Source organism: Bubalus kerabau, unplaced genomic scaffold (genome assembly GCF_029407905.1).
Source record: "Bubalus kerabau isolate K-KA32 ecotype Philippines breed swamp buffalo unplaced genomic scaffold, PCC_UOA_SB_1v2 scaffold_78, whole genome shotgun sequence".
NCBI classification, from domain to species: domain Eukaryota; kingdom Metazoa; phylum Chordata; class Mammalia; order Artiodactyla; family Bovidae; genus Bubalus; species Bubalus kerabau.
Window position 1 is genome coordinate 211,375 of NW_026577932.1, and position 11,293 is coordinate 222,667.

Genomic DNA, 11,293 nt, shown 5'->3' on the forward strand with positions numbered 1-11,293 from the left:
TTTTACTCTAGAAGGGGGATATTAGAGGCAGACTATTATAGTTTAAGGGAACTACCACAATCAAGGAGGACTATTATTCCAGAGAGGGGACTATGACAGTACTAGAAGGGGAACTTTGACAATAGAGGGGGGACTATCACTATATAGTAGGACTATGACATTAGAGGGGGGGCTATTTCAGTAGAGGAGATACTTTAACTGCAGAGAGGGGACTATTACAACAGAAAGTGAAGTATGACAATAGAGACAGGACTATTAGTGTATGGGGTGGAGGACTATGACAGTAAAGGAGAACTATTACTCTATTACTCTTGCCTTCCCTGGTGGCTCAGGCACTAAAAGCATCTGCCTACAATGTGGGAGACCCGGGTTTGATCCCTGGGTCAGGAAGATCCCCTGGAGAAGGAAATGGCAACCCACTCCAGTACTCTTGCCTGGAGAATCCCGTGGATGGAAGAGCCTGCTGCTACTGCTAAGTCGCTTCAGTCATGTCCGACTCTGTGCGACCCCATAGATGGCAGCCCACCAGGCTCCCCCGTCCCTGGGATTCTCCAGGCAAGAACACTGGAGTGGGTTGCCATAGAGCCTGGTAGGTTACAATCCATGGGGTCGCAAAGAGTCAGACATGACTGAGCAATTTCTCTTTCACTTTCATTACTCTATTAGATCTCGAATAGAGAACTGTTACCCTATAGGGAGAACTGTTACTATGACAATAGAGAGGAGCTAACACTGTAGAAGAGGAACCATTACTGTAGGGGGGCTATGACAATAGAAGAGGAGTAATACAATGAAGGGGGACTATTATTACAGAGGGGCGACTACGACAGTAGCGGAGCACAGTTACTGTAGAAGTGAAGTTTTGAGAATAGAGGGCTATTACTCTAAACCCTATGACATTAGTGTTGGTCGTTCAGTCGTGTCCGACTCTTTGTGACTCCATGGACTGACCGCACGGAGCCCACCAAGCTCCTCTGTCCATGGGATTCTCCAGCTAAGAATACTGGAGTGGGTTGCCATGCCTTTCTCCAACTATGATATTAGAGGGGGCTGTTACTATAGAAGGGGAACTATCACTGTACAGGGGAGAGTACGACAATAGAAGGGGAGTATTACTGTAGAGGGGGGACTATGACAACAGAAGGGGACTATTACTATAGAGAGGGGACCCTAAGAATAGAGACAACCCCTGTCCATGGAGAGCAGTAAACACAAATACAAAGGTCCAGGCCTGTGTTTGCCATGAAAGGAGTCCTGATGGCATGCAGACCAACAGAACACCCACTCATAACAGGAGAGAGGGGACACTCAGACCCTAACTGGAGGCATTCCCAGCTTCTTAGCTGCTCAGGTGGGTGCTTCATCCTGGGAGCCTGTGCAGTCACTTTTACTGCAGCAACAGCCACCAGATGGAGAGACCGCCTCTGGGGAGTGAAGGGCGTGTGACCTTGTGCCTGGGCTCCATTGCACCTAGGATGGAAGCCCCCATACCTGGAGCCCACAGGCTCGACTGGGCCCCTCTCAGCCCCAAGAGGAGGGGGCTGGTGCACAGTGACAGAAAGGGAGACCCTCTGGATGGGGTCGCCAGCTCTAGCCTCAGGGAGAGCAGACTTGAGCTGCTGGGGTCTGTCTGTTGGTCCCTGTTTCCCCGCTCCCTTGCTCCTCCTCAAACCCCCACTTAACCTCCTGTGTCTCTCTGCCCCCTCGCCCTACTGTCTGTCTCTCTTCATGTCTCTGTCCATTTCTCTCTGTGTCTGTTTCTCTGTCTCTAGAGCACTTCTCCCCTCTCCACCACCCCATCCTCCTTTCTCTTGGAGAGAAGTCCAAGAGAGAAGTTTCTCAGAGCCACGCCTCCACGCCACCAGCACCGGGTCTTCTGTATGTCCTGTTTTAATTATGCAACACCCCATTTCCTCCCCCAGATTGCCCAGGCTGGGCCTCCGATGGGCTGGCAGGTGAGCTTGCCCGGATCCTTCCTGTGCCACCAAGGTGAACGCAGACTGGATGTCGGCACTGAGTTCTCGGCTCTGGGACATGCCCCCGCACCACCTCTCCATCCCAGGTGAGGCCCCGCATGCTCGGCTCAGAGGGGATGCAGCTGCGAGACGGGTTCAAGTGTGGGAAGCCTCAGAGCCAAACATGCACACATGCAGGCACACACAGGCACACTGAACACACACGCATGCACACACACACACCAAACACACATGCACACACACACCAAACACACATGCACACATACTGCACACACACACATACACACACCAGCACCTTCCCTTGTCTGTCCACTTTATCCCATTCAACCCGGAAGGTACGAGAACCCCTGAGAGCCTGCCTTCAGGACACATGCCGGCCTCCCTGGGGGGCGGGATTGTGTTTTCTCAGCCACTCTGTCCTACTCCTGGGGACCCCTCACCTTTCCACCCACGTTTTCCATCAGAGCTTGTGCAGCACCTTCTGCACTTGAGGCTGGAGGACCCAAAGTTTAAGGGGGCCACCCGCCCCCAAAACAACTCGATAAGTGATACCAGAACTACCTAATTAAAATGAGGAACCTCTGACTCCAGCCAGTTTGGTTGCAAAAAGTGCTGCAAAGCTCAGCTATAGGCGGGCATCTGGATTTGGGGATGGCCAGTGGTGACCAGGGTGGCGGGCACTTCCAGGGTGACACTGCTGTGCTCAGGCCATCTGAGGGGTGGCCACCAGACACCGTGGCCTGGGAGGGGAGGGTCCCTGCCAGACAGCACCCTGCTCACCTCCTCAAGGTGCAAACGTGCCCCATTCTCCACCGGCACTCCTCTGGCCGTGCAGACACTGGGCCCTGCCCTGGCTCTGTGACACTGGACACTGCCCGCTGGGAGCGCACATGGACAGTTGGACAAACAGGAAGTGCTGTTTTCTATGGAAGGCAGCTTTAGACTCTTTCTCACCCTCTTGACAGCTGTGGGGTTCTATGCCGGCCACCCCACCCTGCCTGGGAGGAGGGACCCCACACGGCTCTTCCCTTGAGAGTGTGGAGCAGACAGGGAACCGTGGACCCAGTCTCTCGGCCCTTCCGGGTGCTTCCCCGTGGGGAAAGCTGTGGGGGCCCCACAAGGAGGAGGCTTCCGAGTCTTCAGGACCACAGAGGGGCCCTTGGCTGCTCTCCTTCCCGTACCCCTTACAAAATAACTCATGATGCCTCTCCCCCAAGCCCGGGCACCACTCATCTGCTTCTGTCTTTGTAAATTTGCCTGTTCTGGACATCTCTTATAAATGGACAGGTAAAATGTGTCCTTCTGTGTCTGCTTCTCTCACTGACCATCGTGTGTTCAAGGTCCATCCACGATGTAGCCTGTGTCAGAACTTCACTCCTTTTCATGGTGACTCATACACCACTGTGTGCATGGACCACATGCTGCTGACCCACCCATCCATCCATCCACCCATCCATCCACTCATCTATCTGTCCATCCACCCACTCACCTATCCATCCACTCATCCATCCAACCACCCACTCATCCATCCATAAATCCACCCATCCAGCATCCATCCATCCATCCATCCACAAACCAATCCATCATCCACCCATCCACTGATTGATCCATCCACCCACTCACCATCCATTCATCCATCCATCCACTTATCTATCCACCCATCCATCCACTCTTCCATAACATCATCAAATCAAATTATATTATGAACTTGTAAATCCTCCTTCCCATCCCTTGACCCTGAGAATAAATAAGAAAAGAAAAAAAGAGAAAGAAATAAAGCTAGTCCAAACCTATGTTCAGAGACAGAAGGGAAGATTTCTGGATTGTCCCCAGGTGACTGCTAAAGTATGAACCTCTCCACACTGTCTCTGAAACAGATCACACAGATTTAAAAGGGAAAAGAATAAGTAAAACCACACATAAATGACCACAACATTGGCGTCATAAAGAGCCTGAAAATACTATGAATAATTTCAAAGCACTTGTAACTAGAGAGGGTCTGTCTGTGCTCAGTTGTGTCTGACTCTTTGCAGCCCCATAGACTGTACCCGCCAGGCTCCTCTGTCCATGGGATTCTCCAAGCAAGAATAATGGAGTAGGTTGTCATTCCCTTCCCAGGGGATCTTCCCAACCCAGGGATCTCCCCTGCATCTTTTATGCCTCCTGCTTTGGCAAGTAGGCTCTTTGCCACGAGCACCACCTGGGAAACAACAAACCATAAAATCAAAAGCCATCTTAAGGCTTTCCTGTCCCAAAACGGGATTCCTTAAATAAATTGACTTTCACTTTCACACTTCTGCAGAGACCCCCATTTCGAGACAAGATTCAGTTCCCAGGACTCAGTGGATATGACTTTCGGGACTCTGCCATACCCCGCGGTGCTATAGCTGTGCATCCTTAGGGCAGCTTGGGGGCACAGAGGACAGGCTCAGGGGGTGATGTGTCCCCCACCTGGTTTGCCTGCAGGGAGCCACAGCATAATGACCTACTGCCTGAACAAGAAGTCACCCATCTCTCACAAGGAGTCGAGGCTGCTGCAGCTTCTGGGCAAAGTGCTGCCATGTGTCACCTTGCCCGTGGTGTTCAAGAGGTCCACCACCCAGGTGAGGGTCTGCGGGCACTCCCGGGCCCTGGACCCAGCTCCAGCCGCTAGTGTCCCCCACAGGGGGCGGTTTCCTTATCCCTCTTGGGGAAATGGGATTGAGAACAAACCTGCTGTAAAGCAGAATTGCTGTTTAGTCACTCAGTCATGTCTGACTCATTGCGACCCCATGGACTGTGGTCTGCCAGGCTCCTCTGTTCATGGGATTCTGCAGGCAAGAACACTGGAATGTGTTTCCATGCCCTCCTGCAGGAGATCTTCCAACCCAGAGAGCCTCCCAGAAAGGTAGGAAAGGACACAGCTTTACTGTAGAACCAGCCTGAAGCCAGAACAGGGACCCATGGACTAACAGCATCACCCTCTGAAGTCACAGAGGCCGGGGGAGCTGGGAGGGGAAGGGGGAGGCTGGGTCCCACCCTTTGTGCAGCTGAGCTGACACTAGAGCTCCTTCCTGGTCCCAGATAAGCAATAGCTGAGTTTCCATGTCCTCTGAGGTGGGTTTACGTTTGCACCCCAGCACCCCCTCCAGGGAGACTTTCTTGCTGGTGCAGATGGTAAAGAATCAGCCTGCAATGCATGGGACCTGGGCTAGATCCCTGGATCGGGAAGATCCCATGGAGGAGAAAATGGCACCCCACTGTAGTATTCTCACATGGGAAGTCCCATGGACAGAGGAGCCTGGAAGGCTAGAGTCCATGGGGTCACAGAGAGTCGAGACGACTGAAGTGACTGAGAACACATGCACGCATTCACACCCCTCCCCTGTAGTGCTTCTCCTGGGTGGATCGGGGGTTTTATGGGGTACAGAGAAGCCAGGGTGGGAGGCAGTCATTGTAGAGGATGGAGAGGAGTCAATGGCGGGGGCCCTGTCTGTGCGGAGGGGGCACCCAATTGACAGTGGTCCTGTCACTGGCACACACATTGCCCAGGGGGTGGATGCAGGATGGGGTAGAAAACCCATCTGGGCTCAGGAGCCCTCAGGAGCAGGGGCCCACCTGGGCAGGACAGATGGCCCCTGCCTTCCTGTACCCGCACTTGAGGGGCACTCATATTCCTGGTTTTTCTGCTCCTGGGCTGGTCCTCCCAAGAGGACAAGAGGCTGTCAAGCACAGCTCTTACCTGTGTGATTGCTTCCTCCTGGGAGGTCCCCGGTTGCTGGAATCCTCCTCAGGGGATCTGATTGGCAGAGAGCCAGGGCTGGAATGGGAACAACTACATTCTTGCTTGCATCAGGTGCCTAAGCCTGGCCTTAAGAGCTCACACCCAGAGAAGGGAGCGAGCAGCAGGGGGTCCACCAGAGCCCAGGAGTCCTGCAGGACTGGGGTCCCTCTGCTCGGAGGGCCCCTTGGTGCTGGGTCCCTCTCTTCTGCATCCCTCCAGGGCAGGGTCCCCTCCATACTGTGGGACCTCAGTGCCATGGTCTCAAGTGGTATGGCTCCCAAAGAGACCTGGGTGTGTGCGGGGTGGGGGGCACAGGTGGTGGTCTTTCAGGGGGTGTTTAAGATCAGCGGCTGCAGCAGCACTGCATTTAATCCTTGTAGTGGATGGCAAGTGCCTGACAATAGCTGACAATATTCATATGAGTCTTTGTTTTTTCTTTTAATTTGGATTGGGGGTGGGGCTGTGACATCCTTTCCCATTTTTTATCCTTATATCTTTTTCTTTTTCTATTATGACTCTGTGTAGAGAATACAGTACCATTTTCTGCTACTAGTTTATGTTAATATTAGTTTTTGCTTTTTCTTTTATTTTGGATAGAGAGAATCTATTATTTTCTTCCCCACTTTTTTATCCTTATGTGTTTTTTTTTTTTTCTTTTTCCATTATGACTCCTCGTAGAGGACACAGTACATTTTCTGTTACAAATTTATATTAGGGCTTCCCTGGTGGCTAGTTGGTAAAGAATCTGCTTGCAATGAGGGTGATGTGGGTTCGATCCTGGGTTGGGAAGATCTGGAGAAGGGAAAGGCAACCCACTCCAGTAATCTTGCCTGGATAATTCCATGGACAGAGGGGTCTGGTGGGCTACAGTCCACCGGATCAAAATGACTTGGAAACAACTGAGCAACTTTCAATTTTCAATGTACGTTAAAGTTATTTTTTGCTTTTTCCTGTCTTATTTGTGTCATGGACAGATGTTTTGTCCTTTTGTTCTCTTCCCTTGATTCCTTTTTGCCTTTCCTAGTGCTGTTTGTGGGGGTGGGCACAGATCTCTGTGGGTCTAGTGTATCCTCATGTCCAAGGGTCCAGCTTGGGTGTCATGGAACCTTGGCGTTGAGCCCACAGGGAGCTTCCACCCAGGGACTGCCTGAAGGAGTGTGAGGCTGGACTCTGCAGGAACACCCCCCCCCCCAAGACCACAATCTCGACCCGGGCTCTGTGCTCCACATGACCATTGACCCTGGGGACCCTGTTCCCAGAAGCAGTGCCTCAACCCCAGCAGCACCAACACGGTTGATTTCACAGTGGCCGATGTGGCCCTCAGTTGGGCATCCTCAGTGCATGCCCAGCCCCTGAGTTGGGGGCTGCCCTCTGTGCCCAGCACAGATGACCAACCTCTGTGTGCAGGTGCTGAGCATCATGAAGCACCTGGATGCTGGCGTGAGGACCTGCAGATGCCGCACATGGAGGAGGCTACCAAGAGGAACCTGCACTCTGGCCACATGGTGTACATGACGGCCATCATGGAGGTGGGGGTGGGGGCAGGGGTACGGACGGGGGGGGGGGTCCGCCAGCCAGGGACACCCACGTCTGGTCCAGGCAGGAGGGGGAGGGCCTCTGAGGGGATGGGCACACGTCCACTCAGGTGGACATGTGGTCACTCCAGGCAGGAGAGGCTGACCTCTAAGGGGACAACACAGGTCTACTCCAGTAAGAAGACACTGACCTCTAAGGGGACAACACAGGTCCACTCCAGTTAGAAGATGCTGACTTCTAAGGGGACGGACACACATCCACTCAGACGGACACACGTCCACTCAGATGGACACACAGTCACTTCAGACAGGAGAGGCTGACCTCTAAGGGGACAACCTCTAATGGGACAGACACATGTCCACTCCAGGCATGAAAGGGCTGACCTCTGGCATCAGTCACTCAGAATTCCCGACCAACGTGCGTTTCTGAACTCACAACTGCACCCCTGGCCTCTGGGGTGTTTCCCAGAATTTGGCTATCCAGGTCCCTGACACGTCTTTTCCTGTGTCCAGTTTTGGAGTGTCCAGTCCATTCTCTCGGCTGCTGGCCAAATCACTCAATGTCTCACTCTGGCCTCAGACCCCAGTGCCCCCACCACAGAACCTAAAGACCCTTGGGGTCTGGAGGTTCTGTCCTGGGCCTCAGTGTACATGTACCCTCCTGGCCTCGTACGCTCCCTGGAGTACAGACTTCACACAGTATGATAAGCAATGCTCTCTGCTGCTGTGCATGCACACACACATGCATATCCGTGCACACACAGACCCTGAACACATGCACACCTGTGTGTGCACCTGTACCTACTGGAGTGTGTACACACACACACACACACACCAGCACACCAGAGCAATGCCACGGCTCCCCACTGCCACTCAGGAGAGGCTGGGTCCCTTGGGAGCATGACATAAAGACATGCTTTATGTCTTTGTGTGTCAGGACACCCCAACCCGTCTGTAGAGTGGCTGTGCTTGGGGAATTCCCCACCCATGACCCTCTGTTTCTCACTACAAGGCCCTTCACCCCACCCCACCCAGGACATGATCATGGAGATCTGAGTGGCTGGAGAACCACCCCCAGGAAGTGGTTATCCTGGCATGCAGGAACTTCGAGGGCATGATACAGGACCTGCACGAGTACCTGATGGGCTGCATCAAGAACATCTTTGGGAACATGCTGTGTCCCCGTGGGGTGTGAGCAGGGGCCACAGGCTCCCCATGCTCTTGGAAGCGGGGGTGGTGGGAGCACTAGGCCTCACTGTAATCAGACTATCTGCTCGCTGTGTGAGGCTGATTCAGGCACCAGGTGATGCTGCTCATGGAACCCCAGTAATCCACCCACCACTGTCTTCACTCAAACACCCCAATGACCAGCCCATCACTGGTCACAGGCACCCCCAATAATCCACCCTGCCTGGTCTCTATTCAGACACCCCCAAAATCCATCAATCATGCCTCATGATGCCCCAGTAATCCACCTGCTGTTTTCTATCAAAAACCCCAATAATCCATCCACCTCTGTTTCCACTCAGGCACCCCAATAATCAACCCATCACTGCTCAAGACACCCAAGTAATCTACCCACCACTGTCTCCACTCAAACACCCCCAAAATCTACCAATCACTGCTCAAGACACCCCAATAACCCACCTATCACCATCTCCACTCAGACACCCTAGTAATCGACCCACTAGTGTCTCTACTCAGACATGCCAATAACCCACCCATGACTGTCTCTTCTCACAGAGAACCCAATAACCAGCCCACCACTGCTCATAGACACCCTAATAATCCACACATCACTGTAGCTTCTCGGACACCCCCAATAACTGACACATTGTGTCACAGGGCACCCAATAACCCCTGTGCACATGTCTCATGGGCACCCGGATGATTCTCCCCCTAGGAGGTGCTGACTCTGCACCAGCTGTGGTCCCACGGCCAGCAGGTCATCCTGTCGTACAAGGACGAGGCATCCATGAGTCAGCATGCAGAACTGTGGCCCGGTATCCCCTATTGGTGGGGGAACCAGGTGAAGCCCTGAGACCTCGTCCAGTACCTGGAGCTCATGAAGAGCTGAAGCCACCCAGGGGAGTGCTGCTTTCAAACCGGGACACCTGGCCACATGCATGTCCTAGCGCATGGGGATGGCTTTGGGTTCACGTGGAGAAATGGAACAGGATGTATTAGGGGACGTTATTCTGTTCAGCACATGGGGACCAGAGCATGGACATCCTTGGGGACGTTACTGTGTCCACCACAGGGGGTCAGGATGTAGGCAGGATGTGGACATCCATGTGGACATTATTGTGTCCACCACACGGGGCCAGGACATGGACATCTTTGGGGTCACTGTCCAGCCCACCTGCCCTTTGTAACAGGAGAAATTCATGAATCAACACCCCTGTGAGCCCCTGCTGTCTGAACTTTGGTCTCTGTCGGACATCTGAATCTCTGACCTCTGCGGAGGCCAGAATCTGGGTGAGTGATGGCACAGCTTGGTGACTGCGTGGGCAGGTGACCCCATGGGTTAGGGGTCGCATGGGTGGGTGACTGTGTGGGTGGGTGACCCCATGGGTTACTGGTCACATGGGCAGGAGACCATGTTGGTTGAAGACTGCGTGGGTGGGTGACTGTGTGGGTGGGTGACCAGTTTGAGTTGCTGAGTGCAGGGTGGGTTACCATGTGAGTTGCTGACCCGGAGAGTGGGTGACCCCATGGGCGGGTGACGGTGTGAGTGGGTCATCATGTGGACAGGTGAGCGCATGTCCTCGCAGGTTAGTGACCACATGGGTGGGTGCCCACGGGGCTTGGTGGCCAGTGGAGGGATCACTGCATGGGGTAGTGACCCCATGGGTGGGTGACCACGTGAGTCGGTGCCCACACGGTTTGGTTGGCCACATGACTCCATGGGTTAGTGGCTGCACACGTGGGCAGCTGACCCCACAGCTGGCACCATGAACAGCAGCCCCTCTCTTGTCCCAGGCAGGCTGATGGTGGCCGGCATCAACCTCTCAGAGAACCTGGAGTTTGTCTGCATCCACCCAGCCTGGTCCCTGGAGAAGCTGACCCAGTGGGGGCTCCCCTACCTTTGTGCATGGGTGTGGGGCCAGTGCCCGGGGTTGGCCACCGGCCGTACCAACACCGTCGCAGGCGAATTCATCTGGGCCGACGGGTTGGCGACATCATCGGGTTGAACTGGAAGCTGCTTCGGGCTGACGTACTGTGCATGTGTGGAGCTGGGCATCACAGAGGCTGCGTCTCAGTCATGTCCTGCGACGTTACAGGCCTTAACCGGAAGCCGCCTCGGGGCTGAGGGATGGCGCACCGAGGAGCTGGGCCTTGCGGAGGCAGCTCCTCGTTCACATCCTGTGATGTCACTGGGCTGAACCGAAAGCTGCTTCGGGGCTGAGGGACGGCACATGGGTAGAGCTGGGTATCATGGAGGCTGCGTCTCAGTCACGTCCTGTGACGTCACCGGCCTGAACCGGAAGTGCCTCGGGGCTGTCCGTTGACACGTTGAGGAGCTGGGCATTGTGGAGGCCATTCTCAGCCCTGTCCTTTGGGGCTTGTCCTCCGTCCGCGCGTCCACTGAATGTGGGTGACTGCCGAGGTGGGCCAGGTGGCAGGGTCCATGGTCTCCTCGGTCCTCCGTGTGTCTCTCGGTGACTGCAGGGTGTGAGGTGTTGATTAAAGGTGAGTGTACTCAGAGAACCTGGAGTTTGTCCGCGTCCACCCGGCCTAGTCCCTGGAGAAGCTGACCCAGTGGGGGCTCCCCTACTTTTGCGCATGGGTGCGGGGCCAGTGCCCAGGGTCAGCCACCGGCCGTACCAACACCGTCACAGGCAAATTCATCTGGGCCAACGGGTTTGTTGGCTCTCGGGTCTGTGGCTTCCCCATGGGAGAGGCTGGGGTGGCCGCCTCCCCCTGGGCACTGAGACTAGCAGACGGTGACCCCCAGCTGGGGAGGGGAGGAGGCACTATGACAGTGTCCATAGGAGGGGACTGAGCGCATAGCGATC

General features: G+C 54.5%; 1 pseudogene; it reads left to right on the plus strand.

Moving 5' to 3' along the window:
* The first annotated feature begins 1,943 nt into the window (after positions 1-1,943).
* LOC129641153 (PI-PLC X domain-containing protein 1-like) lies at positions 1,944-10,771 on the plus strand (annotated as a pseudogene).
* Positions 10,772-11,293: the final 522 nt, after the last annotated feature.